Source organism: Chlamydotis macqueenii, chromosome 2, assembly GCF_036417535.1.
Source record: "Chlamydotis macqueenii isolate bChlMac1 chromosome 2, bChlMac1.mat, whole genome shotgun sequence".
NCBI lineage: Eukaryota > Metazoa > Chordata > Aves > Otidiformes > Otididae > Chlamydotis > Chlamydotis macqueenii.
Window position 1 is genome coordinate 128,016,226 of NC_141557.1, and position 26,388 is coordinate 128,042,613.

The window sequence follows — 26,388 nt, forward strand, 5'->3', positions numbered from 1 at the left end:
GCAATGGGTGGTGGAACCTTCAAAAACTGGGACAAACATTTAGCAAAAGCCACTTGGTTAGTCAACACTCGGGGATCCATCAATCGAGCTGGCCCTGCCCAATCTGAACTTTTACATACTGTAGATGGTGATAAAGTTCCTGTGGTGCATGTAAGGAATATGTTGGGGAAAACAGTCTGGGTTATTCCTCCTCTGGGCAAAGGCAAACCCATTCGTGGGATTGCTTTCGCTCAAGGACCTGGATGTACTTGGTGGGTGATGCGGGAGGATGGGGAAGTCCGATGTGTACCTCAAGGAGATTTGATTCTAGGTGAAAACAGCCAATAATTTGAACTGTATATAATCATGTCTGTAGTTCTTTTATGTTCTATCAGAGGTAGTGCAGCAAGAATCACACTCAACAGTGAAGAACAAGCTTCGATGAAACCGAGCGATGTGCAGCAGTGATGGAGTCAGAACTGGTGACCAACAACTTCCTCGAGATCAACATCTTCAACTTGCAGACCATGGACGTGATACACCAGCCACGCCAGAGGTACCAGCTACGAGTTCCAGATGCAGTATGTAACAACTTCACACTACATACCATCTCTCCTGCCCTGAGAGACTGCTATCACAGATGGGGCCCAAAGTCATGGACTAAATTAACTCAACAGACTTCGGAGGGATAGCTCATAGATTGAGATAGTGATATCTGTGTGTATATCTATAAGCATGACGTAAATGGTATGGAATAAGGGGTGGATACTGTCCTGGTTTCAGCAGGGATGGAGTTAATTTTCTTCTCAGTAGCCAGTGTGTTTTGGATTTTGTGTGTGAAGAATGTTGATAAAAACATTCTGATGATACGAGTTGTTGTGAATGAGACCAAGGACACTGTCTGGCTTTCCAGGTCTCGTTAAGGTCTCGTTAACGTGCAGATGCAGGAAGCTGGGCAAAAGACAGACAGAATAATTGATCCAAACTGGCCAAAGAGAGTATTCCATGCCATAAACGTCATGCTCAGTATATAAGTGGGGGTTGCCCATGGGAGGGGGCATCATTTTCAGTTATTCCTTTCCTTGTCGGGTATCCGTTTGGGCACCCTTGGCATCCTTTTCTACTCTCTTGCTTGCTAGCATCGTTCCCTCTACCTTGCTAGCTTGCTCTCCCCCTTGCTTGCTGCTCGGTGTTGTTCCTGTGATCACTGCTCAGGACGGGCTGCGTCGGTCATTCGGACATCGGGTGGTGAGAAATTGTACATTGTTCATTTTGTATATTTTGTAGATATTAATATCCTTATATCCTGTTAGCTTTGTAGTTTTTAGTATTTTCAGTAAACTGTTTTTATCTCAACCCACGAGTTTTCCTTTCTTCCCAATTTCTCTCCCCTGTCCCACTAGGTAGGGGAGGGTGAATAAGAAACTGTGTGGTGATCCGGGCTAAACCACCACACACCTCCTGCACCTTTTGCTTGTGTACTCCTGAGATTCTATTAGCATGACTCTTCCCACGAGATTTAGCGATGCTAAGAGAGAAAGGTTTTGGGCCTCTTGCTGATGGGATGTTGCAATAAACCATTTTTTTCTCTTCTGGTGACCAATGTGGAATGTTAGGTTTTGGACCCTGGTAGAGATGAACAGCTTTACATTCCACTAACTTTTGCTGAAACTGGGAACTGCTGGTTTAGAGCTTTGTTCATCATATAATTTGGGGAACTGCAAAAAGCCAAACTGCACACAGACACAGGATTTCCAGACCTCCTTTATGATATGGGATTTATCACAGAAACGTAGAATGCTTTGGTTTGGAAGGGACCTGAAAGATCATCTACTTCTAAACCCCCCTGCCCTGGGTAGAGACACCTTCCACTAGACCAGGTTGCTCAAAGCCCCATTGAACCTGACCTTGAACACTTCCAGGGATGGGGCATCCACAACTTCTCTGAGCAACATGGTCCAGTGTTTCACCACTCTTGTAGTGAAGAATTTCTTCCCTGTATCTAGTCTAAATCTACCCTCTTTCAGTTTAAAGCCACTATTCCTTATCCTATCACTACATGCCCTTGTAAAAAGTCCCTCCAGCTTTCCTGTAGGCCCCCTTTAGGTACCGGAAGGTTGCTATAAGGTCTCCGCAGAACCTTCTCTTTTCCAGGCTGAACAGTCTCAACTCTCTCAGCCTTTCCTCATAGGAGAGGTGCTCCAACCCTTTGATCATCTTCGTGGCCCTCCTCTGGACTCACTCAAAAAGGTCCATGTCCTTCTTATGTTGGGGGCTCCAGAGGTGGACACAGTACTCCAGGTGGGGTCTCACGAGAGTGCAATAGAGAGGCAGCATCACCTCCCTTGACCTGCTGGTCACACTTCTTTTGATGCAGCCCAGGATGCGATTGGCTTTCTGGGCTGTGAGCGCACATTGCCGGCTCATGTTGAGTTTCTTATCAACCAACATCCCCTTCTCCTAAGGGCTGCTCTCAATCCATTCTTCACCCAGTCTGTATTTTGTGCTTGAGACTGCTCCAACTCATGTGCAGGACCTTGCACTTGGCCTTATTGAACTTCATGACGTTCGCACAGGCCCAACTCTCAAGCCTGTCAAGGTCCCTCTGGATGTCATCTCTTCCCTCCAGCTTGCCAACCACACCACTGAGCTTGCTGAGGGTGCACTCAATCCTACTGTCTATGCCTTTGACAAAGATATTAAACAGCGCCTGTTCCGATACTAGCCCCTGAAGAATGCCACTTACCACTGGTCTCCATTTGGACATCGAATGGTTGACTATAACCCTTTGAGTGCAACCATCCAGCCAATTCCTTATGCATGGAGTGGTCCATCTGTCAAATTCATGTCTCTTCAGTTTAGAGACAAGGATGTTGTGTGGGACAGTGTCAAATGCTTTGGACAAGTCCAGGTAGATTACATCAGTTGCTCTTTCCTTACCCACCAAAGCTGTAAACCTGTCGCAGAAGTCTACCAAATTTGTCAGGCTCAATTTGTCATTAGTGAAGCCATGTTGGCCGCCACCAATCACCTCCTTATTTCCCATATGAATTAGCATAGTTTCCAGGAGGATCAATTTTTCCTCTATTGTACCTTCAAACTCTATGTATGTCCTGTATAAAAAGCACACAGGACATAATATTTTCCATATTTTTCTTGTTTGGCTCCTATCTATTCTTCCCAAGCTGCAACTCTGAGAATATAAGCATTCACAGTGCCATAGCAGGAGAGAAAGAGGGCTCCAGTATTCCAATTTTAATATTTAAAATCTAGCATCCTTATGCATCCACCTTACACGTTTTACCCCATCAGTATATTCCAGTTCAACTGTGCTAGGAGACACAAAAAAAGAAGGCTTCTGTAATCATTAAAACTTTTCATAGCCTTTCAGGCCTCCTATAACTTCAGTGAACCATATCTTACTAGTGATTCACTGTTGTTCTTGGTTTTTTAACTCTCCTTTGATATAAACACTTTTTCAAGGGACAGAAAATCCCAGTTGTATTCTTTCTTTGATCTGTTGCATTGAAATAGGACCTCAGTGGTTCTTTTGCTCTTCTGGCATCAGAATTTTTGGTCCAAGAGAGAAGTACATGTCATGAACTAGTAGTCCATGGCATTTTAATGCTTATTATAATTTTTCGCTTACTAAAGAAGCTAAGATAATTCAGTGTATTAAATAAACTGGGACTGGGTGGAGTAAGCAGGAACATCTGCCTGTCTTATGTTATGACTCCCCTAGTGCTGTATAATTCCAGAAAGTCTCTCAAGCATATAGATGGTGGCATTCCAACAAGCTGGAACTGCTGGCTACAGCTGATGTTTCAACAAGTCATTTTATCTGCAGCTGCCTTCATCTGTTACTAGCTTTAGGGAAGAATATCAAGTGTCCTTAGATTTTGTATGCTGAAGGAGGGACAGAATCCTAAATGATAAAAAAAAAAAATAAAGTTAAAAAAAAAAAGAAGAAAAATACAAAAAGCAGAAAAGAAAAGAGGAGAAATACCAATGGAAGACTGAGACTATGCAGAAGCAAAGAAGTTTTAGAAGAGGTTACATCAGTGATGCCTTTTAAGCCCACAGTAGGATTCATCGCATGGAATTGGATTTACGTTAGCAGGATGATCTCCTTGAATTCAGTCACTGGATACAATCCACTATTGTTAAGGATGGATTTAAACGATTATGCAATCTCAGTAAATATTCCTAATTCTTACAGATAAATCCGTAGTGATATTGTCAATGAACAAAACACAAATAAGTATTTAAAGCAAAATTGTGCTGTCATCTTTCCTGAAAACTATGAACACTTATTGTAATAGTCAACTTAAACTTGATTTCTTTTGTGTGTGTGTGTAATTTCACTTTATGTGCTATGAAAATACTTTACCTCACAAGAGGGAATAGCTCACAAGTTTCAACAACCACAATAGCAGCTGTCAATTTGCTCAGGTTATGATTATTTTGTCAGTAAATGTATCTGATCAGATAGGAAGTCTCTAACTGCACAATCCTATTTTATTTGTAAAACTGAACACAATAATAAAAGGTGTTAGAGAGAGAGTTTTCAAGTTAAATCGCACATCAATATCATTTAGCCACCATTTCCACTACTGCAGTTCTCATCCTACTAATTTTGCCCCCCTGGTTCACTCGAGTGAACGGTATTTCCCCTACCTGTTGCCCTTCTGTTTCTTCATTCTCTCAGATCCATCTTAAGTGAATACTACTAAATCCCAAACGAAGCTTTTATAAACCATTATTGCTAGTTTATAAATGAAGACTGAATTATTTGGTTTTAAATGAAGACCATTGAGGTTTCATCAAGAGAAAAAATACATGGCTTTAGCTGATTTGTTGGACAAGGTGATGTATATGTTCCACTGCATCTTTACTGGCAATGAACTTTATTCATCCAATCAGCATTTTGAGCATAAAGGAAATAAAAGAGAGAACATTCCATATTTCTAGTTACTGTGAGCTGACAAGCAGCTGTGAAGTTGCATGGGCCATTCAAGAAAAATGCCTTTTACTCAGAAACATTGAATACTGACAAAGATCAGAAACTCTGCTAAAAAAAAAATAATCCCTACAGCAACAAGCCATAAAGCCAGACTTGAGACTTACAAAGAGTTTTAGATTTAGAAGCTGGTATAATTGTGAATGTTGGGGATGGAGATGGTCATGAGGTAAATCTTTCTCTTTTTCCCCATTCCCAATAGTATCCCTAACCATAAGGGATGGTTAAAAGCACCATCACAATTAGAAATCGTGATGTATTAGTATCAATACAGCTGTGAAGATCTGAAGAAACAAGCCTGCTTGATCCACTCTTTTAGTTGTGAGGCAAGTTTTTGTAACAAGGAGTATTGCATGTTAGACCAGCTGAAATTAAAAAAGAAAAGAAAATGTATTTTCACTCCACATACATTTTGCTTCATGATTAAACACATTTTATGCAAGTGGATTTTCCTTGTTAGAGAGGTAAGAGTTGATAACTTCCTAGAGAAAAAGATTATAATGGCCAAGATTCACTCAAGATGTTGGTGTTATTGCTTATGATAAATGTGTCTACATTCAGACCACGAATTTCCCTTATTTAATAAGGGAAAAGCACTAACTTATGCATAATATAGAGCTTTTCTCCTGGTTTGTCCCTGATATACTGGAGTTTGGCATCATGTTTCTTTGTGTTTTTAACGGTACTACAATGCATATCTGGACATTAGCTCCAGAAGCTGTTTCTTACTTTCTGCTTAAATTACCGTGAAGTAAAACTGATTTGGGCATAAGATGTTTGAATTGTTCTAAAAATGTGAACTCAATCTCAGTGCAATAGCCCCAGCTATCCTGCTTACCTCAGAAGATCACTTCGTGTTTAAGGGTGACAGCTGTATCAATTAACTTTATGAAAGGTCTCCTAGAGACAACATGAAGCTACAACACAAGTCATGCATTTGCTCTGTAATGCTCTGGTTCAAAGTGCAAGCAAATAGTTTGGGGGTGTGATATTCTTGCTGTTCATAGTAAACTTTTAAATCAGTACCTCTTGCTTTGGACTAGGCAAGCTAGTCAGTTATTGGTCTTCTTCATTTCACAGTTAATTTCATACTGATATCACCTCACAGCCACAAAGAGCCATCCTGACAGCTGGATAGAGCTGGAGCACAGTGATAGTCCAGCCAGACTTGAAAGAGGGAAAATTCCCAGCAAGCCAGTCAAGCTGAATCTGGCCCATGAATTTGCCTACAACACTGGCCCATGAATTTGCCTACAACACTTCCAAAGCATTTCAGGTCCAAGAGAGTACACATCACTTCCCTGCAATTAAGCACTTAGTTCCTAGTGGTAATTGAAAAAGATCTTACACCATCATTTTGATATCAATAGATTTCATTCTTAGCCAGACTAACTCCAACTCTTAAGCAAGTTCAGTTTTCAGTTGCTTCCTGCTCTGCTTAGTATTATCTCCCTCTCCTTCACCAGGTTCTCCTCTATGGCACGAGTCCTATCTGACAACTCTGAGGAAAAGCTGGAGAAACTACTACATGGAGTATTGTTTTAAGCATGTAGTACTGAACCAGGGAGAACATGGAACAATGTTAACCTTTTCCTCATTCAAACAATAGACAAAGACTGCAGCAGTTTGTTCGTATTTGTAGCACATGATGCTTCAGTCTGGGGATTCCACAGCTTTTGAATGACAGTTAAGGTTGAGGTATCTTTAACAACCACTGCAGTGGCTGCTGTGATTTCTGCCCAAACTCACTGTGTTACGACAATAAGTGAAGAGTATGTATATTTATCACTAAGAGATATTAGTAGGTATGTGTGACAGTGGGCACAAACTGTCAAACAGAAGAGTACCTCAAGAAACTCATTTTTCTGTAAGTTGTCTTCCGGAGCATAGGATTTGTCCCGTTACATTCTTCTCAGTGGGAAAGTAAGTCACTTTAAAAGCATATTGACCATTTTAGTCACACATAAAAGGACTTTGGATTCAGAAAGAAGAAGAAAGGCATTTGTAAATCAGAGGGAGCCCACCAGCTTCAGAGCAAAACAAAACTGGAGAAAAAGCAAAGATGAGAGAGGCTCCATTTTGTGAAGAAATTGAGACCAGCAAAAGGACACTGAGGGGATACTAACTCAAGTATTGTTCAAAAGTGGTCAGGAGAGGATGATGAGGTAAAGTGTTTCTTGTTTAGACAGTGCCCGTGAATATCTTGTTCTCCTTGAAGAATATTCTATTGGTTTGAAGAAAGTTCTACTAGTTTACAGTACTTGAAAGTGTACAAAATCTCTATCTCTAGGCCTTAACTACATGCTTCTTGAAAAAGTGAATTTTAAATTAAAGCACCAATAAGATAAGAGCTGTGAAAAGGATAAGCTTAAACTGGTGGGCAGCTTGGACACAGTATTCTAGTATGAAAATCTTCACTCCAAGAAATCTATGTCCAGAAGCAGTCTCAAGTTTATCAGGAAAAAAGTGCAATAACCTGGTCTGTGATATTCAAGAAAAACAATCTATCGGATGACTAGCTAAAAGATCTTAACTAATCTGTGCTACACAGGAATCACGATGATTTTATAGATTTTGTTGGTTGATTGTGTGCAAGTGGGCTGATTTTCACTACCCTGTGAAAATTCTTAAATGCGTAGAGAGGTGGACTTCCAGAAAGAAATACATGAACTAATACAAAGTTTGAAGTGTCATAGGACAAAAGGGATTATTTTACTGTTTTTTATTTTATTTTGATGTCTATTACTTTCCCCTTGCCCTTCTCCCTCATTGACAAGCTTTTAATCAGTGAACTAATCTTCCTTAGCTATCTGCCTGCGAAACTTTCCCGTAGATGACATCCTAGGAAATTTGGATAAAAATCTAAAGGTCCCTGAACTACATTTAGTTCTGTTCCAGCTATTTTTGCTCACATGCATCTTTCTTTGTGTGGCTTTCACTTTGCACTGTAGCTGTTCCAAGTCAGTTTAACAAGATGAAGTTCCATTTAGCACATACCCAGTGAAGGCACATTTGTATCTTTTCAGTTTTTTTCCAGAAAGTTGATGCCACTTGATGGTGGTTGAGTAAAATAATATCTGTCTCTGGGTGGATTTAACATCAAAAAGTGTAAAGTAGTGTGAACATCTGATTAACATATGGAAATATTTTTTTTAAAAAATAAGGCTTTCTTTTCAAGTGCTGAAAGTTTGACAGTCTTTTATACTGTTTTATGATGCTGTGGTAGCAATTCCATGGTTATAGCTATAATCTGCTTTCACATTTGATTTTGAAAACTCAAACCCTTCTATATCTCAGTTTTGAGAAAGAAAAGTATTGAGTATGACATTTTTCATGTGTGGTCTTCAACAAGAGACAGAATGTTCTTATGGGAAATAATCAGATGAGATACAGAAAAATGTGAAAGTTTGCATAACCAACCATATCTTCTTTTGAAGAAGGTTCCAAAATTATCATAATGAACAAAGACCACTGTGTATATATGTATAGAACACTAGATCATACAGCAAGGTAGTATGGTGCTATAAAGAAGAATATGGGAAAGGGTCATCCTCTAATACAAACAGTGAAGTTTTATCATTTTGCTTACTAAAACTTTAACAGAATGTTCAGAAAATCCAGCTTTAGTTTTTAGAACTTTTAGTAAAAACACTCTTGTTTTCAGTCAGGCATTGCTCAGCTGCTTCAAGTGAGCAGAACGGGTTATAAAGCTTTGTTTTCTTTCCCTCAGCTGAGTTCAAAGCTGAAGCAGGATCAAGCTATATTAGGCTATTCTCCTCGAGATGGTCAGTTCGATCCGAACTTGGATGGATGTGAAATATTTTCAGCAGCCCACTCACTGAATTGTGATGTCTAGCTACAAAAGTGAAGAGACAGAAAAAAAAGCATTCAAAATATGACAGAAAAAAAAAAGTAAGAAAAGGAATCAAGTATAGAAAGGAAAACTGCCATGTAAAAAAATACCATATAGGAAGTAATTGAAATATTTCTCTAGTAAGACCTCTTTTGTGACAGCTAGATATCCTGTTTCTTATATGGCTGTTAAGTAACTGTTCAGTTTTCATGAGTTTTTTTGCCACAGCAGAACTTCTGGAACTAGAAGTCAGCTACAAATGAAGTGCAGTAATAACAGTATGTCTTTTGTCGTCTGCCTAACTGGTGGAATTGAGAAAGTCATACAAATTCACCAATTTTACATAGTGCTTACTGTCTGGAACATCTCTGGCACTGACTCCGTAGCAATCTGACAAGTGGAGAAGGAGCTCGGCTGTCTCCTGTATGCAGTCACTGCTGCGTTTATCTGTCGTGTGAACAAACTCTGACACTTTGTGCCTGACCTCTTTCCTGCAAGCTGCAGGAGTGTTGTAACTGCCCTTGAGAATATGCATGCCCAGAGGTCAATGTTGATGTCACCACCCAATAGGACATCTGAGATTTCTGTGAAATGTCAGTTTGGGAACTGCGTCTCATACTCAAGAAAATCTTCCCTTAGTCCACTATTCCATTGGACTTAACATCAGAAAAAAAAAAAAAACAATATGTTGTCTTTTTATGTTAAAGTTAAGAGAAATGTTAAGAATGTGTCCTCTTCTTTCATCTACACTACAAATCATTCTTTCTCCTAGTGCCATATCCACTCTTAAGAGTATTTTCATTAAATTTTGTACTGCATTTGTGGTAAAAAATAACCAAGGATGAATGGTATTAAGGACTGTACTTTTAACTTTTTGAAGGCTACTTGAAACTAAAGCCCTTTTTTTCAACTAAAAAAAAATATTTTTAATAGTATTTTATATTCATTATTTAAGAAGAGTCTTAAATAAACATATTAAATTGTAATTTGCAAAATGGAAGAGCACATGAGGCAGTCCCAAAGGCCATAAGGACATCTCCCTCATTCCATACAGAGAATCCATGAATGTAGGTTACACAATCCTGTGTCAAGTGTTTCTAATAAGCTACAGCTTCTGGTGGGGCTTGGAAATTCCAGAGAGACAATATCAAATAAATTAACCATAGAGATCTTTATGGAATGTTTGTTTCACACACAGTTGCTGGGTTCACATGCATTCACAAAAAAAAAAAATCACTTTTTTTAAAAAAAAAAGTCATAGAAACAGCAATTACACATCTCTTGCACTCTGTACAAAAATAAAAAAAACCTCAGAACTCAATTGCAGCCATCCTATTTGAAGTGACTTCTGAAACTCACAACATAGCTCTCAAGGTGTTCCCAGCTTTCCAAGTGCATGTGGGTCCTGCATTTGGGTGGTTTGTGGCAAATTTGCTTTTCCTGTGGTCTCCTTATAAGCATAAATGGGACCAAACAACTGAGACAGATTACTTCAGATTGAGATTTTTATTTTTCTTTCCTGAAGACTGAGTTACAGGGCCCTGAGCGCATGTCATCTAGGTCTGCTATAGGGAAGAAATACCTCCAGGGGGTTCTGAATCAAAACCACAGGGATTCACACTACAGCAGTGAACGTTTTAAATAAGCATTTTGGGTTTGTCACCTAAGACACTACAAAAACATTCCTTTTGATATAATATAAAAACCAGAAGCAAAAGCAACAACGGAAGTATATTAATGGACAAACTGGCTGAGAGAAATGTTTTTGTTATTATAGGACTGGAGGTAGATTTGGATAACAGCTTCCTGTCTGGCAGACTGTGCTGTTAGATAGCTATCTGATTATTAGAGGATAATGGAGGAGTAGGTATACTGTGATTGAGTATCATGCCAAAATAACTAGGATGACATGGGGTCAGGTTGTTAATCGGAATGGAGCATAACTCTCGAAGATTAAAAACATTACAGTAGTAAATGAAATATCCTGATGAAACAGGTATTCTATGCTTCAAATCTCTATTTCAGGCAAAGTGAAATGTGCATTTGTAGAACAAAATAGACTGTGTTGTTAACACGAAATTACTGTAGCACCAAAGCTATATGTATTTCATAACAATTCTATAGGTATTGGTCTTGGTAACTAATGTATATTTTTCTTGTTTGTATTTTCTTTTTTTCCTATTTTTGTAAAAAAAAATGATTAAGCTGTTAAATATCAGGGATGGCTCTACAAGATGTTTTAAACACTAAGGGATATTTAGCATTTAGAGTCCCTCTGTACACAATTATATCCAGTTTGGTTTATAAATCTTTCTTAGAATGGAACTACCTACATCTTTTTAGATTGGCTGAGGGGCTCAGATTACTTTTTAGGGTAAATCTGTACAACTAGATTTTAGAGAGCTAAAATGCGTTTCATTCTGGATAAATCAATACTTGTTCTGTTCCAAGGCAAGAGATGGAATCTCTAAGTCTATAGTGAACTCCAAGGAGGTGGAACACATGGCAGACTACCTCCACTCAGGATATTGTTGTGAGTCTAATGGCATATTAGGGTTTTTTTTAGTTAAACTTCAAGGAATCTTTTCTAACTTTTCTCCTTTTCCATATTTGTCTGTTACTGGATTCCAACTGGACATAAGTAAAAAAATTTTTATAGTGAGGGTGGTGAAACACTGGAACAGGTTGCCCGGAGAGGTGGTTGGTGCCCCGTCCCTGGAAACATTCAAGGTGAGGTTGGACGGGGCTCTGAGCAACATGATCTGGTTAGAGATGTCCCTGTTCCTTGCAGGGGGATTCGACTAGATGACCTTTAAAGGTCCCTTCCAACCCAAACTATTCTATGATTCTATGAAAATCTTTTCCCTGGTAAACCTGTCCCATCATCTTTATTGTCTCTTCTACTCTGTCTTGCTTCTTCTGGAATGGCCAACTGCAGCTGGTAGCAGTATGTTAGTTAGCTAGCTTCTGTCCTTGCAATTGTTGTTTTTATGCCCTCATACTTCCTGCCTCATTGCCTCTTATAAAATTACCAAACTGTCCCCAAGTGATTGTCCCTGGCAGGAGGATTTCAGGACTTGTCAACTTTGGCACGCAGCATTATGTTCTGGTTGTAGTCCAGACCATCAAGTCCTCCATGTGCTGTTCTGCCTTTGCTCTAGCCCCAAATTATTGTGTTACCCCTTCTCCAACCTTGCCTACCTCTCTTACCTTTCAAAGACTAAAATGGTCTTTTTTTTTTTTTCTGGTGTACTGACACTTGTTTGAAGAATCCTGGGTGTTATGTAGCAAGAACCCAAAATGTTTCATAGTTTTTTGTGTTTCACTCTCTCTCAGTCACCAGGGGGTTAAACACCAAAAGGAACCAGGTAGGATTTCACATAGCCTGTGGGTAAGTGATAAGAAAGGCATGTTGTGGCTACATAGAGCCATAAATACTCTGAGGTGTACTGCAAAATGCTGGAAAACTCCCTTCTATTTGGCAAGCATAACTTCCATTCAATTGTGTTCGTACACAAAACATTGAGAAATAGCTAAAATGAGGAATGTTTTCAGCATTGGTTGTAACTTGTTTTGCTTTAACTTGTTAATATTTAAACTGTCATCTAAGAATTGCACATACATTAACGAGTTTAGTCCATTCATTGGCTTATGCATCCAAAATTCTCCAGGGTATGTCTCAAATCCACACCAAGTTTTCATGGATGTTATATTTGCATTTAGGTGAAAATTATGTAAAATCACACATTGTCAAACAATTTCGTGTTAACTAAAGAAGAGACTTATTTATTTGGTCCTCTATAGAGATTAATGTACAATTGATGAATTAATTTCTGAGGCTCATGTTTGTGAGAGCAGGATGGAAAAAGCTGCAAAGCAATAAGAGGACATCCTATTTGTAGCTGAATTAGATCTCAGCATTCTTTCAATAGCACCCAAATCTACTAATAGATATTGATATGCCCAATATAAATTCTGAAGAAAAAAAAAATTAACACCAACAAATAGAAATAATATCAGCAGTGAGTATGTATGTATATATAATTATATGTGTGTACATATAATTGCACATAAATAGACATATTCATATATATCCTCCTGCTCCTTGCAGGGGGGCTTGGACTAGATGAGTTTTAAAGGTCCCTTCCAACCCTAACTATTCTATGATTCTATGATATACTTATATAAACATATTTATATATACACACAGACAGACACACATACATGTGTGGTCGTGTAGCTAGCTTAATTATATAAAAATTGAACAAATATTAGTTATCATAGAGTGTAATTCACAGTAACATTGTGCCATCTTGATCTTATTTGTAAGTTCTCAGTCAGTTTTTCAAGAATACATCTAAGAAAAATGCATAAACATCTGTGAAGAAAATAGATAATGTTATTACGAAAACCAGAAAAATTATTTAATCTGATTTCCAAGCTTAAGTGTAGCTTTTTCAAGGGTTCTAGAGTAATTTGAAATATCATTGGAATACCATTGAAATATTTTTTAATATGTATTCCTTTTACACACATAAAACCAAAATCAGCATATTAACATATTAAACTCAGATATGTTACTTAAATAAGCAATACCCCTTACATCCCTACATGCTTGTTCACATACTTAAAAATTGATAAATAATTACCTTAATTTTGCCATAAAACTGCATGAGAATTTTTTAAGTGAAAACTTCAATAAATGAAAACTTTTGTTATTGGTATGTATCAAGAAACTAACATGCGTTTACTGTCAAGGATAATTAGAATTTTAAAACCATAATTTTAAAAATTTTCCAGAGTAAATTTTCTGCTTTGCAAAACTACTGTACTACGAAAGCAATGGTATATCAAATACTTTGTGTCCTTGTAGCAAGCTGAAACTAACTACTTGATTTAAACTAAACAGGTAATTTCTAGGCAGACTTTTATGATTAATAGAAGAATCATCAATCATCCAGAACTCAAATTGTTCTACTTAGAGAGTCAAAAGAAACCATTAACATTGACATTCGTCAATGATTAAACTTTAATATAGAGACGTTCAGCACTCACTGACAAGTCTATCAGAGGCAGGACTAGGTCTGCACAGATTTGTATTAAAAAGGATCTTCTCTCAAATAGCTTAAGAACCACTATCAAGAAACAGAATTGGAGATAGATGGAGTGCACTACAGGTGATAAACAAACAGCTTTGATTTTTTGTGTGATTTTCTAGGGCTGTGAATACTACGAAAGCTAATGCCCAAAAGTTTGCTCATTTGTAAATGAGCAGGGCAGAGATATCTTCTCTGGATCTAACTGCATTACCACAGGAACTGGAAAATGTAATGCAGGGACATTTAAACTGGCTGCTCAGAAGCCAAGTTTCCAGAGAGAGCAGCTGAACTAAATGAAGTTTCTCTTCAGAGTGGCTGGGAGACTGATGAAGATGTGAAGTTGATCAGTGGTTCACAAAAAAAATTTACCAAATGCTTATTATCTACTCTCAGGTTGCTGCACTTTCTTAAGGCACAAGTGTGTGAGGCAATCAGAAAGACAATGGAAAATGGTGAATCAGGGATGCCTATTCACCTTGACACATAGATTGTACCTAATTGCCCGCAAGCAAAAGGATGATCATAGCTTGAAAGAGTGTCCGTTGAAAGATCTGTGACTCTTGCATACCCGGGCACTAAAAATGGCTATGATTCTAAAATAATTTCCCCCTCAAATTCTAAAAATTCATGGCAAAATTATTCCCTATGAAGCATATCTCATGGTCTCAAAGGCCTAGACAGGAATTCAGGTTATTCCTAGAGATGAAATTCTGGCTGCACAGGCAGTGAAGAAGAGTCAGCTAGTGAGAGTGCTAGTTTTAGGAGTTGAGGCAATTTAAATAGAGAATCTCAAAACCTAAGACGAGGGACAGAAGTGATTCATACAAAGCCTAGAGTCTGAAGCAGTTTGGATTCTTTCCAGACCTGACTGTCATTGAAGCATGAAGCATTCATTCAGTTATTCATTAAAGTGCAGAAAACTAAGGAGACTGTCAACTCTGTACCATTTCTCATGTCATATCCCTATTCCCAGTGCTAGGCCTGTGTGCAGTATTTTGCAGCCATCAGTCAGACATTCTTTGAATGTATGGGAAAGATTAGAGAGCTCATAGGACACGGCCTTGGTCATTAGATCAAACAGAGCTCAATTTTGCAGGGTTCTATTTATACCTCCAAAGGTTCATCTACCAAATAATCCTCCATTATGCTTTAGTCAACATTTATTTGAAATTATAATGGAAAAGTCATTGTGAACAAAAATGGGAACAATATCCTAAAATCAGTTGCCTGTTTAGCACATTCAGGTTCAATGAAAACAGAAAGGACTCCCAGCTGTCCTAATGCTTGACTGGGATCCACACTTGCATAAAGAACATATCTGTGAAAGTAACTTTGGCATGATTCAGGTGATGTTGGTAGAAAGAATGAAATATATTTACAAAGTTGCCCTCTGCAGCATCCTCTGCCTGTGAAAGCACATCCTCCTTACAAAGATCCATTTGAACATCCTTCTGCCCCTTGAATGTTCAATTGCCATAGCTGCCAAAAGTCTTGCTTTCCACACACTGTGTGTAAGAATTCCTTTCCGCCAGACTCAGCCTTAGACTTGCTAACTAACTGTCATTCCAGGATGAAATTGTAGTAATGTTATCTTCTTAGATATGAAATCTCTAAAAACACCCCAGCCAAACATTCCTTCTCAGACTCCATTGTTGGTGAAAAGCACAACACTCAAGTTGTTTTCTAATGTTATCAGGGTTTCATAGAATCATAGAATGGTTTGAAGGGACCTTCAAAGGTCATCTAGTCCAACCCCCCTGCAAGAAGCAGGGACATCCCCAACTAGATCAGGTTGCTCAGAGCCTCATCCAGCCTGGCCTTGAACGTTTCCAGGGATGGGGCTTCCACCACCTCTCTGGGCAACCTGTTCCAGTGTTCAACAACTTGCATTGTAAAAAATTTTTTCCTAATATCCAATCTAAATCTACCCCCCTCTATTTTAAAACCATTACTCCTCATCCTGTCACAACAGGCCCTGCTGAACAGCCTCTCCCGTCTTTCTTGTAGGCCCCCTTGAGGTACTGGAAGACCACTATAAGGTCTCCCTGGAGCCTCCTCTTCTCCAGGCTGAACAGCCACAACTCTCTCAGCCTGTCCTCATAGGAAAGGGGCTCCAGCCCTCTGATCATCTTTGTGGCCCTCCTCTGGACCTTCTCCAACTGGTCCATGTTCTTCTTATGCTGGAGGCTCCAGAACTGGACACAATACTCCAGGTGGGGTCTCACCAGCGCAGAGTAGAGGGGGAGAACCACCTCCCTCGACCTGCTGGCCACGCTTCTTTTGATGCAGCCCAGGATGCGGTTGGCCTTCTGGGCCACAAGAGTGCATTGCCGGCTCATGTCGAGCTTCTTGTCTACCAGCACTCCCAAGTCCTTCTCCTCAGGGCTGGTCTCGATCCATTCTCCACCCAGCCTGTATTTGTGCCTGGGATTGCCACGACCCAGGTGCAGGACCTTACACTTGGCCTGGTTGAACTTCATGAGGTTGGCACAGGCCCACCTCTCCAGCCTGTCAAGGTCCCTCTGGATGGCATTCTTCCCTTCCAGCGTGTCAACAGCACCGCACAGCTTGGTGTCATTGGCGAATTTGCTGAGGGTGCACTCTATCCCACTGTCCATGTTGCCGACAAAGATGTTGAACAGGGCCGGGCCCAACACAGACCCCTGAGGGATGCCACTTGTGACCGGTCTCCACTTGGACATCAAGTCATTGACCACCACTCTCTGAGTTCGGCCATCCAGCCAACTCCTTATCCACCAAGTGGTCCATCCATCAAACCCATGCCTCTCTAGTTTAGAGAGAAGGATGTCATGCGGGACAGTGTCAAAAGCTTCGCCCAAGTCCAGGTAGATGATATCCATTGCTCATCCCTTGTCCACTGATGCTGTCACCCCATCATAGAAGGCCACCAAATTGGTCAGGCACGATCTGCCCTTGGTGAAGCCGTGTTGGCTGTCACCAACCACCTCCTTGCTCTCCATGTGCCTTAGCATGGGTTCCAGGAGAATCTGCTCCATGACCTTGCCAGGCACAGAGGTGAGGCTGACCGGCCTGTAGTTGCCCAGGTCCTCCTTGTTGCCCTTTTTAAAAATGGGGGTTATGTTCCCTTTCTTCCAGTCATCAGGGACTTCACCAGACCGCCACGATTTCTCAAATACGATGGCCAGTGGCTTGGCAACTTCATCCGCCAGTTCCCTCAGGACCCGCGGATGGATCTCATCAGGTCCCATGGACTTGTGTACCTTCAGGTTCCTCAGATGTTCCCAAACCTGCTCTTCGAGTACGGTTTCCATGAAAAAAAAAATACAACTGAAGTCCTACTCAGTTTTTATTTTCAAAGACTTCCATGGGCGCAGCTGAAGGAATTATCCGATTCAGTGCCACCCCCCTCAAATTCCATCAAACATAAAAACATTGAGGGCTTAGAATGTGCTGAGGATCTCCTGGCAAATTGCTTGCAGGAAGGTTTGCGCTGGTCAACTCACAGGAGTGTCAGAGAACAAAATGCAAACAGACAACTCTTTTTCAGTCCAGCATTTTCTCAAAACACATCACATTCCATAACAAAGTTGATACCCATAACAAGGATGCAAAGTTTCATCTCTAAATGTTACAAAGAAGAAAGAAAGAAAGGTAACTTGAGTTACCTTACATTGTTCAGAGAGATAAAATGATTATTATTATTATTATGACGTAAAGACTGGGATAGGCTGAAGGATTAAAATATAAGTAATTGGTCAGGTAATCAGCCCACTTTTTAGGAAAAGAAATGAACATTTTACAGGCAAGTGCTTAATTGTATACTTCAAACCACAATTATAAAGTGACCTGTACCTAGGAGCAGAACCGATTCCTCAGAGTTATACTCTTTGAATGTGGTTTTGTGTGTATAAATAAATACATATAAAATTTATAAATAATAATTTTAATTATATGTTTTTCAATGCAAGGAAAAAATACAATAATCAGAGCTACTATAATTGTAATTTTCAAATCATGTTTGAACAGGTCACTTCTACCAGTCTGGATCACTTTAGGTTTACAATACAAAGCTAGATACTTTCAGTTCTGCACTAGCAAGGCATCTGATCATAGCTTATTTGCAGCAGTAAAAAGGGGTGCTGAAATTAACTGCTTCAAAATCTACGTTTTCCACCCTCACATTTATTAAATGTTAATAATGTAATTTTTGATAAATTCTTGAGTTCATTGTGCATCAAAATAAACATAACTCTTTGCTTTTCATGTTTTTCTTCCACACATTCTGAAATGCCTAAATCATATTTTTAAAATCATAATTCCTATCTGTTGATTGGGAATGATTTAGCACCATAATGAAATAATTATAAAGGGCTCCATAAGGACCACATATGGGAATTTACATCAAAAGGCATAATATGGAATTCATAATAGCATATTAATATATATATATTAGATCAAATAGACTATTTTCCATGAAGCTTTTACTCTACCACTTACAGTGAATAGATAATATTGAAAGACTCATTAAACACTTGATCCTTAAGCATCAGAAAGAATATTCTAAGCAGAAGATAAAGGCATTGCACATTCCCACAACACAGCAGTACGAAATCATTCTCCATTAAAAACGTGTAATGCTCATCAAACAGAGGAATGCACTAGAATAAGGATCTATTTGTATTAATATCTGTTCTGCGCTTTTTTGTACAATGGCTTCTGCTTCAATTTCAGCAAAGGAAGATTACATGTACTGTTAGCTTCTTGTTGCATCCACTCCAGTAGGGATGCAGTCTATGCACCTGATTGTTCTCTACTTCCAGTGGCTTAAAACCAGCATGACTTTATTGCTTGTTTTGATCACACTAGATTTATCCAACATCTCAAAAAAGTGGAATATTTTCTCAAGTCTTTCTTTCTTTTTTTTTTCTAGCCTGTTTTACTTATTTCATGCCATTGAAATTCTGGAGACAGGTGATGGGCATCTATCTGCAATTTTGCCAACACTATGTTGTGTGGCTGGAATAATTTTCATGACTGAAAGGGAGTATTTCCTGCTTTGGAATACTGCAACATAGTCTGCATGTAAGGTGTGATAACCCCAGTGCTCATAAACACAGATCCCAAATGTAAATTTGAAATGAAACAGATCATACCATTGTTTTCCTCACAAAGTGGATACTACCTAGGTTGGATAAAACATGTCATAATTTCTAATTACACTGTCAACACACTCAGTGCAACTTCCAGGAACAACAATATTCATTTAAAGGATTCTTTAATTGTGAGACAGTGACTGACACATGTAATTTTTCTAGGATGGTTTAGTATTCAAGATCTTAAGCTAGGGCTTAAAATACCTTCATGTTCTTTGTTCTGCCATTGACTTTCAGTGTAATTTTGGGTAGGTGACTGAACCTGTATCTGTAACTACCTGCCAGTTTCCCAGTGGTGCACGCTGGGGCCCTGCCAGAACAGGCTACAGCTCCTGTCTGCACCAACCCTCTGACTCCTTTTCAGGGAATCCAACGTGTTCAGAGGATGCACAGACTGGTATTCCCCAATGTAAATGTGGGATACAGCTGGATCATGCCTCAGACTGGAGAGTTCAGAAACACCCCCAAATTCTTATGTCTGGCCATAGCCTGGGGGCATTGTTCTGTGTCACAGTCCAGTGACAGCATGGGCTAGCACTCATGCTAACTCCCAAACTCTAGTACTTAGCCCAGTCTACTACGCGTTTTCTCTACACAAGTAATGAGGCTGAATGGAGAGTTTCATTCTGCTGCTTCTGCTGGCCAAGCTGTAAGCTTCAAAGCTAGAAGCTCTAGTAAATTTTCACAGTAATATGGTGTTTTTTGCTGCTTGAAAAGTCAAGAGAGTGATGGATTCCCCATTTCTTGCTCCCTCCTGAATTTAGCAAAAGTACGCCTCCATATTCAGCTTGCTACCACTTACCAGTCTTCTGTCTAATTCCAAACTTACTTTCAAAATGTGCAACAAGGCAGAGATCCTGAGGAAAGAACATTCTTTTGCAGCACACTCTGAGGTAGTAATAGCAGAACTGGATATTGTTCACTGAATAAAGTAGAAGTGTGTAAAACTAAATTAAAAAAAAAAAGTACATGATTATATAGGTAGTACCTCTACTATAAGCCTAATTAAGGATGCAGGGGGTACTAATTCGGTATTTCCTAACTCTACATGCTTAGTTTTGCCATTCAGCTGTTTCATTCAGAAACTGCTTTTTCCTTGTACTGTGGTAGCAAACTATGTTGTCAGGAATTGCATCTACTATGCCTTATACAAACCTAAATATAGACAAAGGAGGCCAGAGTCCCAGAGGGCTGACAATCAACATACCTAAGGAGAAGCAACAGACTAAGATAACATTTGTAGTAAGATCATTACTAAACAAGAGTGAGGCACATAATCTTAGTTGTCAAAAGAGTTTGTAGATTTAATATTGGGAGTTCATCCTACTCAGAAGATGTGGCATGGATCAAAGGGCAAATAGTTGGCTTTCTGGGCTGCAAGTGCACATTGCTGGATCACATTGAGCTTCTCATCTACCAGTACCCCCAAATCCTTCTCAGGGCTGCTCCCAATCCACTCTCCACTCAGCCTATATTTGTGCTTGGGGTTGCCCCAACACATGTGCCGGACCTTGCACTTGGCCTTGTTGAACTTCATGAGGTTCTCATGGGCCCACTTCTCCAGCCTGTCAAGTCCCTCTGGATGGCATCCTTTTCCCTCCAGCATCTTGACCACACCACACAGCTTTGTGTCATTGGTGAACTTGCTGAGTGTGCGCTCAATCCCACTGTCCCTGTTGCCAACAAAGACGTTAAACAGCACAGGTCCCAATACTGACCCCTGAGGAATGTCACTTGTCACCAGTCAATACTGGGATATTGACTCATTGGCTGCAACTCTTTGAGACTGACCATCGAGCCAATTCCTTATCCACCAAATGGTCCATCTGTCAAATCTGTGTTTCTTCTGCTGTGAATATCCACCAGTGAATAGCCATAAAGATGACATTGTTACCAGAAATATATCTTCTACTGAATCCTGGATTGCATTTGTAGCACCAAACAGACTGCTTATGTTTCTGTAATGAAATAGCATGCTTACATCTTTTTTCTTCCTTCTCTGGATGCTGCCCACTAGAAGATTTCTAGTGGGCATTCCTTGTCATTAGTACTGGTGACAAGGCTCTGCAGGTTTTCTGTAAATCTGACAAAGTATGTGCAGTGCCTGGGGGGAAGGAAAGGTCACATCCTTTCTCAGGTTGGTGTTATATTGTGCCATGTATAGCTTCTCCGCAAAGCACATAGCAAGCTAAATATAAATCAAAAGGAGCTTGTACAATTGATGCTTCTCATGGTATTACACTTATAAAAATATGTCACTCTATTGAAGAAACTTGTAAGCAATGCAACAGTTCAGAACACAGTAACCAAGCTGTACTGTAAAAAAATCAAGACACTGAAGCAGAATGTTGGAAAGTATAAAATGGCATTCTCCCTTGTGATTTTCTACTGCCCAAAAACAAGGACTTACTGGAGGTGGCAAATGGACACACATGGTCCTGCCAAGGTGGGGCTAGAAAAGGTGTAGATGATTGAGAGTAAACAGCTGTGGACAGCTCTAGTCATTCTCTGTCAAAATAGAAGCAAGAAAGACGCAGTTTTAAAACTCTTTAGAGACTGCCCTGGAGGAGATTGCAGAATCTTGTTAGTCAGCCTCAGAGACTTCTGGAGAAAGTATGTCTGCTTCTGAGGGTTCTTACTGTCAAGCATAACCTTAAGAATGTGTTTTCGTTTTATGATGTTGGACCAGATGACCTTTAAAGATCTCTTCCAACCCAAACTATTATATATGACTTTATGATAAATATATTTTTATAGCATTTATAACTACAAGTCTGAAAACACAGTATCCTAGATGATGAAAGACAGAAAAATTATTACAGAGAAGCACCATTCACTGTGCTCCTGATTGTAAATGTATAGATCATAGAATCACAGAAGAGTTTGGATTGGAAGGGACCTTTAAAGATCACCTACTCCAACCCCTCTGCAAGGAGCAGGGATATCTCCAGCCAGATCAGGTTGCTCAGAGGCCCCTCCAACCTGACCTTGAACGTTTCCAGGGATGGGGCATCCACCACCTCTCTGGGCAACCTGTTCCAGTGTTTCACACCCTCCTTGTAAAAAATTTTTTCCTTATGTCTAGTTTGAATCTACTTCCTTCTATTTTAAAACCATTACCCCTTGTCCTATCACAGCAGTCCCTGCCAAAGAATTTCTCCTCACTTTTCTCATAAGCCCTCCTTTAGGTACTGGAAGGCCACTATATGTATATCTGAAGGTCTTTTAAATATAGAAACGTATTTACAGCAACGTTTTACTAGTCTCCATCTCCGTAGACAGAATACTACTTTGTGAACGGCACATTGCTTTTGTTGCTGAGTTTTAAGCTCATTAATCTGGTAACAAGTAGAATTATTCTGAATAGAGACCCTCTCTAAGCTTTTAAACATAGGAACCTCTCTGCAGGAAAAAAAAAAATGCCTATTTTTTGCAGAAACTGTCAGTGAAATCATGTCTACCCTTTGTATGTTACACCAGTCTATATTAACCAAGGTATTCTCTGTTATTACATATTTGTTGTCCCAGTCCAAGTGGTAGTACTTAAAGACTGGAAGGGTTAATTCTTATACTCTATCCCTCTGGGGCCACTTCATTAAAATGAGCCAGATGAAGCATAAAGAACATTCTTCAATTCAACAGCTAATCTATATTAGGAAATTAAATGCTGCCTGTGTCTTTTTATTTAGTCTGAACCACTAACATATTCTGGTCATGACCATACTGCATAATAATACTCTAGTATCTGAAGCAGTGGACAGTTGCCAGTTGACAATACTTCTAGAACTGGACTTATTCCCAAACTCTACATGGGAAATATTTGGGTTGGTAAAAGCTGATCCGAGCAAAAAGAATAGTGATGACCACTCTATGAATTTAGTAATTTAGACTATCAGCACCCTGATACTGTTGAATTTTCTAATTTAGATATAGACAACATGGCTGAAGTTTATGGATGTTGGAACCAACAGCATAAATTGAAGGGAATTCAGCAGGGCTGCGATGAGAACTCCTAAGTGTGAATCAACCTCTACCATAAAAATGCTTATGCTGATATTTGCTTCTTAGAATTCCTGACAGGGTTTGGTTCTAACCTAATCAAATGAATAGAGAGCTTTTCTACTGTCTTCATCTGTATCTGAAGGAAGTAGACCCTCAGAGTTCAAGCACATTACTCTTCCTCTGTGACATGTCCATCCTCCGTATGTCCATCCCTGGACATGAGATAGTCTGTTTATTTCATTCTCCCTGTGGAATCATACTGCTTTCCTTGGAAGTTCTCTTTACATCTCTCATTCCTCTGCCTTTCATCTGTACACGTGTCACGAGATGAAGTTTTCAAAATCCCAACCAGGGTTTTCCCTTCTGTTTGCACTGGTTAAATGTTTCACCTACAGCCCTTTCAGAGTTTTCCTATAGTACTGCCATCTAAAGAACAGCACTTTCTGTATGTAACACTTACCACAAATGTTCACTCAAAATCAAAGGTGATACGGGAATGAAAGACAACTCCATCCCCAGCATTTCCTGTGTACATAGTTCAGCTTTACACTGGCAGGCGGGGAGGCCCAGAAGAGTAGGTCAATGGAGTGAAATGAAGCTGATGAGGACCTAAAGGCAGTACCGCCTAAGATTTGCAGATTTCATTTTGGGCTATTGCTAGTCTGGTCTTGCGGACTGAGTGGCCATTTGCGGCTGGAGCAAATTAAATGTACTCTTGGTCTTCCAGCTTTGTTTCATCCGAAGGAATTCAATTTGTGCACTCCAAGAAGACTCAGAGATGGTAAGTGGGGACAATTTGGACATCAATTTCAAAGTGCACTTTGTTTCAAACTAAAATGCACCCATAACTTCATTATCTGGGTCAGGAAAAGATCTGAGGATATAAGAAGAAATTTTATAGAAAGTTTGGCAAATATTGTCGAGAGATTAATGTAGACAACACTAAAAACATTTTAAAAGTAGTAAATTTTACCTGATGGCAAATACTTCTGCATTGAAACACTGGTACAAAGTGCAAGATAGGACACTGAAATAAGAACAGTGGGAAAAGAAGAGTCTAGAAAAAACCTAAAACATTAGACATTGATTAGAAAAAAATAAAAACATTAGAGAAGGAATACAGAACTGAAGACCAGGATCTAACTCTTAAAAGCACACGTCTAGTCTATGTTAAATTATGGTTCTGAAACATAGAGTTTCAAGCAAATTGACAGAGAAACTGTTTCTTAGGGGAATTTAATTTAGATTTGTCCTTTGCTGTCTTAGTATATACATAGCACAGTAGATTATAAATAGCACATATATAAAACAAAAATAAAGAGTCATTAGCATCTGTGTTTTCCTTGATTCACTTAATTAGGAAACATCTGTGGTATAGTCAGTGTTCTTTTCCATACTTGCTTAATATAGGACAGGATGATATGAAGCTGAAATATGTCTTTGAGATATTTTAGCTCACCAATTTATCATCCATATGTTTTAAGTGCTTTTAAAGGTGCATTTTCATCATAGAAAGAAATCATACATCATAAAAAGCCATGAAGATATGTCAACTGCTTTTAGCTTCAAAAAGCAGACTTTTTTCTTGATCAGTGGGAGACTGAAAGTAAAGTGAAAGTAAAGTTAAGGGATGGCTTACATGGGAATGGCCTATATAGACAAAATTGGGAATTTCTAAAAATTAAAAAGAGTGGAATTTCTTTCTTAGGAAGGTGTTGTATCTAGGTCTTGTAACACATGAGTTTTTAAAATCTCCTAGATAGGCAAAGTCCTATGCAGTGTTAAAGTATAAGAATGTAGAGTAGGGGAGTTCAAAATTAAGTTTAAATTTCTGATTTTTTTTTCTTTTTAAGCATGAACACTATTAATTTTTAAATACATTTTTCTACAGTGTATTTGCTATAATTAGTAAAAGAAAAGAAAATCTATACAGTGTTACTTAATAATGTCCAGTGGCAGAAAAAAAAACACAGTGCATTTTTCTCCCACTTATAAAAAAGTAAAAGAGAATAAAGTCAAACTGAAGGGAAAGCTTGTTTATGAAGAAAAAAAAGTAGGGAATGAATTTATCTGTGAGTGTTGGGACTTGGCTGAAAAAAGAGTGTGTCAGAAACAAATATTTTTAAAGAGCGATTTTATTTCTTCTCTAGCAATAATTGATGCATGACATCTCTTGAAAAAGCTTTTGTATCATTTGCATTTTTATGTCTTTTAAAAATCTTTACAGAAATTATCTGTGCACCTATGATCTAATATCCTTGTAAAGCATGGCGTGTCATCTGTATGACTTAACAATCTCTTAGTATTTGAATTAATAATTTTGGTTGCCACAATATTTTCTTGGTTTTGTACTTGTTTTCAGTAGACAAAATACGTAGGTTAAGGGAGAATGTTAACATTTTAGAAGGGAGGGACTGTGAGAATGAGCTTTTACTGCTCTAATCTTCCTCTTGTTTTCTTACGGGCTGGTCTGAAAGACTACTTCCCGTCTTCAGTTCTTGATCTGAGGGCAAAATAACCCTCAAAAAAAAAAAGAAGACGATGGTTGTATGACCTCTCATTTATCAGTATTCACAAAATTCAGTCACTGGACCGTTGAAAAGCACCGGAGAAGAGCAGGATGGCGGCAACAGGGGAAGAAAGAGGAGGGAAGAGTGGGAAGAGGGGAAGAGTGGGAAGAGTGGAAGAGTGGAATGGGGGTAGAGAGGTAAGGAGTCAGTCAACAGAGCCTGTTAATTTTGAGATAGCTGTCTGACTGGTTTTGTTTTGAGAGTATAGACTTTCTCACTGTTAAGTGACCAAATTATTTTTCTTTTTGTCCACCTTGGACTGTGGAATGATGAGGGCCCACAGAACAGTAAATTAGAATTTGATGGCTGTGGTAACAGAGAGGCTGAAAAGTCAACGAGGTTGTTAAAATAAGCCTTTCCTCCCATGCATTGCCATAAGTGCCAGCACCAAGTGTTCCTGACAGGAGTGAGAAAATACATGACATAAAATTCCAATTAGATCAGCTTAATTCAGTGATGAAGGTGACGTTCTAAATACTAAGAAAAAGGAATGAGAGCAAATACCAAAGCTGCTGTAAGACAAACTCCTAGTGTAATATATTGATAATGACATTGAAAAAATCTTGTATTTTTTTTACTTTCCTCCTGGTTCACAAGGAGTCATTTTTCTGACATGTTTTCCATTCACAGTCCCCTCAGATTTTAACAATGTATTCGGCTTGTGTCAGAATTAATTCTGAGAGAGTGAAAGCTTCTGGTATATACAATCAAATGTCACTACACAACCAGT